At 38.2% G+C, this 7,596-nt stretch overlaps 1 non-coding gene across 1 annotated transcript; it reads right to left on the bottom strand.

Moving 5' to 3' along the window:
* Nucleotides 1-2,063: 2,063 nt before the first annotated feature.
* On the bottom strand, nucleotides 2,064-2,230 carry LOC120481538 (U1 spliceosomal RNA). Its single transcript, XR_005623324.2, has one exon. It is a non-coding gene; the product is annotated as a U1 spliceosomal RNA (small nuclear RNA).
* Between the last annotated feature and the right edge of the window lie 5,366 nt (nucleotides 2,231-7,596).

The raw sequence follows: 7,596 nt of genomic DNA on the forward strand, positions 1-7,596 counted from the left end.
GGGTGTGACCCGAGGAACTAACGTCGGGGGGAGTGTCACACATTCACCGTCATATCACCCTATCCGCGAGTCGAAGAGCTTCTATTTTAAGAAGCAAAACGAGTAACGGACACGGGGACTCTCACTATCAGATCATTGAGTCTCGATCACAGTGTAGAGATGCTCATGTTCCCATTCAGAAGGAACATGAGACATCCGCGAACGCTGCTCTGCATGCTGAAGCCCAGGCACACACAGAGCAGCAATCGCGACCATCAGAAAATGACATGAGACGAACGCACCCAGAAGAACACGGGCGAGTCGTCTTTAAAAAGACGTGCCGCGTGCAGCTCTTTCACTTAGAGAGGAGGAAATTCACTCTTTCAGCGCTGAGGCGACCAGGGAGAAGCGCACAGTCTGGCAGACCACTGCTCAGATCGCAGGCAATGCAGAGTCTCGCTGGGTACCGCCGTCACACCAACACTGAAGAGGACGCTCGTCTCGAAGAGTCTTGAACAGTGAGAATGGCTTTCAGGAGTGAAGAGTTCTCTTGGCTCCGAAGCGAAAACATACTGCGGTTGCGTTCACTTCCTCCTTTTATACTCACGGAGTAGGGCGGAGTACGCTATGCAAATTTCCGCAGCCCCAAGGCATTGCATGCCATTGGCTCGTTTTTAAATACTCGAAGAGGATTGGCTTTCTATGCGAAACCCCCAATCTCCGTCACTTCTGACGTAACTCGAAGTGACTACGAAAGGGAACACAATAATTTACCATGACGATGATAAATTAAAATGCAAAAACTAACGAAAGCACACTGACTGACGAGCGCTCTCGCTGAACACCAGCCTACTCTCCACTGAGCCGAGGCTGCGGCTCCCTGATATTACGTCAAATGACGCGATGTTGAAAAAAAAAGACGTTTTTACTAGCAGTCCAAGAAACGCTCACTTTATCTTCTAAATTAGTGCCCTTATGTTGTATTAAAACATTTTAAATCCCGCATTAACTTTTCATATGGTATTTTCATAGAAGGTTATCTATAAATTTCTTTTTTTTTTACCTGCAATATGCTCTTTAAGGTGTGTGTTTGCCTTAGCCACTTAAGAAAATTAAAATCTCTATCTCTAAACTTTTATATAAACACCCATCTTTTGAACACCCAAAAATGTTCAACCATGACATCCTGCCATTATTTTATAACCATTGTTTCTACCACTTTTCAACTTTAGCTTCTTTTTTATTTATTTTTAATCAGGGAGTGGGAGCACTTTGGCATGAGGATAAAAAAAAAGAGTGGCAAGCCTTAGGAGTCAACTACAGGAGTCATGCATGGTGTAAATAAATAACCTTTTTGTGAACAAAAATATTGTCTCTTTCTTTTAAATGGCCCTTGGAATTTTAGAAAAGGGTTAAATTGTGTTTGTCTTCATTAATGTAGGACACTGTTCTGTAGCTGTATGATGACCAGTTGTGAATAGTAGAGCAGATATTTCATTAAGGATCCATTTAATTACGCAGTACCTACTGTATGTCTAAATGGCTAAATATGGTTAATACCTAAATGTAACTTTATATAAATTCACAACAACATATATCAGTCAGTTTCCTGTATATAAAACAGTTTACAAACAATTGATTCTATACAATAGGTCAAATATCATTACTTTGTCCATCTGATCCAACTGTGTGTATTATTATTTTTTATTTTTTTTAATTTACAAAAACAAATCTGGCTGAGTGAAGAGTGCAGCCCAATTGAACATCTGGATGTTTTAATCATCAGTGCAGATAACTCCACTGTCTATAACTTTTATTTAAATAAACAAATACCCGAAAATTAGTAAAAGTTGGGACGGTTATTATTAATGTGTTTGTTTCCAGCGTCGTTTTATGTTATTTGGCCATGAGCGCATCTGGCACATCAGGGGCGTATAAAGTATCGACTCTAGGTCGGCAGTCACTAATCATTTGTATTTGACAGTCCACTATTAATTAATTTATTTATTTAACACCATCATAGAAGTCATTCTTATAGATAAGTAATGTCATCAACATTAGAAATCTTCTTTTAACCAGTTAAAATAGGGAGAGCGCGAACGCAGTCCCCACTACCATAAATTTTATAGTCGAGATTCCCACATGTGGGGAATTCGCAAGGGTCAACAAAGCCGAGAAGTGCAATGGCCAAGTCTCGCCTTGGGAGAATCACCATCATGACCATGATATATCTCCCCTGCCAGGTAAGTATGAATATTATAGCAGAATCTGAGGGATACGGACTTCAGTAAACACGCGTCTCGGTGACGGTGAGAGACACGTCACTCCATATAAGTCAACGGCATCAGATGAAGATTCATGTGTCCGCGCGTTTCTATTAAAGTTTAGCTGTTTATCGAGCTTTTAACAGCAGTAGAAATAACAAAAATGTATTGTTTTATTTACTTGAGAACAATTTCCCGTGGTGCAACACACGCGTCAACCAGCCAATGGAACAACAGATGTTCAAAATCATAGTTTAAGTACTCGATAATAAGATTATTGAAACACAAATCGAAAGAAAATGTTAGACAAGTCACCCTTTTGGGATACACTATTTGAAATATATTGTTTTATTATTAAAAAGCAACAGTAAAGTATATCACACGTCATCGCCTACATCACTTCCGGGAAATTTAAACAAGGGGTGGGCTGGGCAAACTCGCAGTAGCAGCATAACTGGAGAAAGATTTACAGCCTATGATCGAAACAGGTTTCTTCTCAAAAATATATATTTTAGGATATTCTACAATTAGAACAATAATTATAAACGTGAACGTGTTGTGTTTAAAACAGTCCGCCAGAGGGCAGCAGAAGCGCTCATTCATCCTAAAACCAACGAGGAAGAGTCTTCAGTCAGCTGTTGTGTTGATGAACTCTCTGTGATACACAGATGCGAACTCGAGTAACAACAGTAACGTTTCAATATATTCTCGAGAACAAACCTGTCACTTCAGCACGGTCCACGCCCAGATAGCAAACTGACATTGAATCAACGTAGAAACATGACATCGAAACAACGTTGATCTGACATTGTTTTGCTCATCGAATTAACGTTGAACCAACGTCAGACACGTCATTCTTTCAAAACTAACGAAAAATCAACTTCAAATCAACGCGTTGTTTCAACGTTATGAAAGCAAACCAATTTTCGATTTCATTTAGCTTTGAAGAATGCCGCGTCTGACGTTGGTTCAACGTTAATTCGATGAGCAAATCAACGTTGTTTCAATGTCATGAGAGACGTCGTTTCCACGTTGATTCAATGTCAGTTTGCTGTCTGGGCGGATATGTGACATAGACAGTTTTGCTCTCTTCTCGGCGAGTATATAGCAGCTATATGAGGGAAAACAAATAAATGTTCTCAACAGTGAGACATTTTTAGAAAACATACAGTAGACGTTATAATATAATTATAATATCGCGCCAATATTGTTTATCTGTTTTGTGACAAATTAATATTATATTTTATTTCAATCCATATTGATTAAGTTCCACCAGACGGGCTTTGGTTCCACTAACGTTAACTGCAAAGAAGCCACCATGTCAAAGAAGTCACCATGAAATCAAAATCGATAATTCACATATATATATATATATATATATATATATATATATATATATATATATATATATAATGCATGTCCCTCGTAGTATTTTATCAGAATAACTTCCTCTTGCAGTGACATCTCTGATTATGTTTTCTGGCGCGAGGGCGGGGCAAACTGTCACTCACATGAGATCCACCAATAGGAAACCACAACCATAATCAAGCCCCGCACACATTTGTGCTTGTCAAGAAAATACTGCAGGAGCTTCTGTGTCGTACTACGGAGCCCCTCTAGTCCCACTTTGGTAAAAAAAATTAATTATAACTATCTTGTGGCCTCAAGATAGTAACTCGTGGCCACAAGATAGTAACTCGTGGCCTCAAGATAGTAACTCGTGGCCTCAAGATACTAACTCGTGGCCTCAAGATACTAACTCGTGGCCTCAAGATACTAACTCGTGGCCACAAGATAGTAACTCGTGGCCACAAGTAGGGCTGGGCGATATATCGAATATGTACGATGTATCGTTATATTTTTTTGAAACGATATGGAATGAGGCAATACCGTTTATATCGATACAGTAGTTTGATATGAGCACATCTGAAAAATAGCGGAGGTTGCAGTGTGAGCTGCTGCAGTGAAAGTAGCTAGGCTACGTAGAACAATTTGTCCTAAACATGACACAAGCTTATATTAATTGCGTCAAAATCACTTTGATATAGTTAACAAGTTTAAGGCAGCTTGCCGCCCTGTCAAATGCTCTGACAGACACTGTTGCTGACTGACAGATATACTTGCGCTGTTTAATGCGTTTGAGATGTGCTTTCCTCAGTGCTCAACTTACATTTCACATATTCTCCATCTGTAAATGTTAGAAAGTAAAGCAAATATGTCCATTTCACAACAAATATGTCCATGTCAGAAGAGGACGAGCTTCTGCAAGTGAATCTCCGCTAAAATTCATGCTTCCTTGAACGAGCGCCGGCGCGCGCATGCGCGTGAATAGTACTACGTAGTACGCAATAATTCTGACTAAAATAAACATATTGCTAAAATATTTGTTGTTGGAGAAAATAAATGTGCCATATGTGGAACTTTAAACCTACAAGTATATATTTTTAATGAAAGTGAAAGTGATTATAGTGGGGTAATCAAATGCAGGCTAATATAATTAGTTTGTGCTTTTGTTTTTGTTTTTATTTTCATTTTTAGTTGAGCTTTTAGTCAATATAAAAACAAAAGCTTTTTGCACATAATATATTGCATAGCCTATAGTATATTTGTTTCCATATCCTTCAATATCAACATTGTTTGTAGGATATCATTGGGCCGAATGTGAATATATATATATATATATATATATATATTTTTTTTTTTTTTTTTTTTTTTTAAATATAAAGATTTTCTTTATCTAAATAGAAAACGTAGAAAGTACCGAGATATATATCGTATATCGCCATTTGACCAAAAAATATCGAGATATGATTTTTTGGCCATATCGCCCAGCCCTAGCCACAAGATACTAACTCGTGGCCACAAGATAGTAACTCGTGGCCACAAGATACTAACTCGTGGCCACAAGATAGTAACTCGTGGCCTCAAGATAGTAACTCGTGGCCTCAAGATAGTAACTCGTGGCCTCAAGATAGTAACTCGTGGCCTCGAGATAGTAACTCGTGGCCACGAGATACTAACTCGTGGCCACGAGATAGTAACTCGTGGCCTCAAGATAGTAACTCGTGGCCACAAGATACTAACTCGTGGCCTCAAGATAGTAACTCGTGGCCACAAGATACTAACTCGTGGCCTCAAGATAGTAACTCGTGGCCACAAGATACTAACTCGTGGCCACAAGATACTAACTCGTGGCCACAAGATACTAACTCGTGGCCTCAAGATAGTAACTCGTGGCCACAAGATACTAACTCGTGGCCACAAGATACTAACTCGTGGCCACAAGATACTAACTCGTGGCCACAAGATACTAACTCGTGGCCTCAAGATAGAGTTAGTATCTTGAGGCCACGAGTTACTATCTCGAGGCCACAAGTTAGTATCTCGTGGCCACGAGTTAGTATCTCGTGGCCACGAGTTAGATCTCGAGGCCACGAGTTAGATCTCGAGGCCACGAGTTACTATCTCGAGGCCACGAGTTACTATCTTGTGGCCACGAGTTACTATCTTGTGGCCACGAGTTACTATCTTGAGGCCACGAGTTATATCTTGTGGCCACAAGATAGTTATAATTAATTTTTTTTACCAAAGTGGGACTATATAACTAAAATATAATGTTGAAAAGCATATGACTTTGCTTTGTCATTATGACATTATCTCACCCTCATGTTGTTTCAAACCCCGAAGACTTGAGTTTATTTTGAAAAAAAGGGGCTAAAAAAAGATATTTTTATATATTATAAGTTACTTGTTACAGTTTTGTGAACGTCATGGCAACATACAACACAAACTTGTGTGAGAAACACTTAACGTAGCACGTAAATGCCCATAACTAACGTAAATCAAGCATATATAGGCTACGAAGTGTTAGCGAAAGAACACATTAGCGGACCGTCCGGAGAGAATAATATGGAATATTTAACAGAAAACTTCTTGCAAAAACGATAAATTCAAGAACTTTCAAGGACCTGTAACTATGCATGTTTATTTTCAAACACATTTTTTTTTTCTGATTCACAAACTTTCAAGGACCGATGCACTGTAAAAAAAGATAAGTTGACTCAACTTAACTCAGTCAAAGCAACAAGATGACTTGACTTGGTTAAGTTGAGTCAACTAATCTTTTTTGTACAGTGGTATAATTAAAACAAAACGGCTTTCTAGGGTTTGATCTAAATTTATTGCATTTTATTAACTGTAAAACAAGTGACATCATCAATACCCCTAAAAACAGGGTTACGATCTGGATCTAAGTGTGCCGATAGAGGTCGCACGCTCTGTACCTGTGCTCCTCATTCAAGTGTTCACGTCACAATACCATGATGCACACGACGTGCTGTTCCGACCAATGAGACACACAGTTACGTGTTAGTACAGTATAAACCGACTACACATGAACCAATGACTGTAGTGTACGATCTGACAGTAGTCTGTTGATTTCTGTAACATCAGCACATATAAAAGTGTCAAAAAGAAAAAAGTTTCTAAAAATTTGTTTATATGTGGCTGTAGAAGGTGAATTTTTAAATGGTGTTGATTTACGAAATATATATATATATATATTGAGATTGACACTAAATTAGATATTTCAGACGCAAAACACGTGAAAGAAAATATGGAAAATATACTTTGAGTAAACAAAATGAAGCCTAGTTTTAGGATCACTGTACATATTTATGGTTTCAATTAAGCCCATTTTCCACAATCAAAGTCCTCATATAATAAAAAAAAACTAGTTACTTTAATAGAAAAATATATTATTTAACTTATTCACCAACCATTGGTAATATTGGTTGTACTTTAATTAAAAATGAACTTTAAAATGACCGTATATTGTGATGAAAATGGTCCTAAAATACAAGGTTCATTTTCTTTATGAAAAACATGATTTCTAGGATCCGGAAGTGACGTGATGCGGCGTGTTTTCGTGCCTTGAATTACATTATACCCCCCAAAACAAATGGCATATAGTGTGCACATAACCCCATGATGAAGATATATAAAAATCTGTCGCCTCATCCTCCATTAACTGATCCTCACGATTCACCAATAACTCTTTCAATCAATATCCCTGGCTTCACAGTGGTTAGCCAAATGGTTGCAGCCCTTTAGCGGTTAAAAAGCAAGAAATGTGGTGTATGCTAATGTAGTGCTATTTGGCAAGATCTTCATTTCTCTCTCAAACAAAGACTGTAAACAAACATTATGGGTTCTCAATGGAAGGAACCATCTTCAGGACACTGTTAACCGTCTTAAAAAAAAAAAAAAAAAGAGTTAATATCCATTAGTCAAAGGCCGCAGCTCGTCCAATAGCACGTGTTTGTCTAAGGGAGACGGGATGTTTTACTACATG

The sequence above is a fragment of the Pimephales promelas genome, chromosome 3 (assembly GCF_988280905.1).
Source record: "Pimephales promelas chromosome 3, fPimPro1.hap1.1, whole genome shotgun sequence".
Lineage (NCBI taxonomy): Eukaryota > Metazoa > Chordata > Actinopteri > Cypriniformes > Leuciscidae > Pimephales > Pimephales promelas.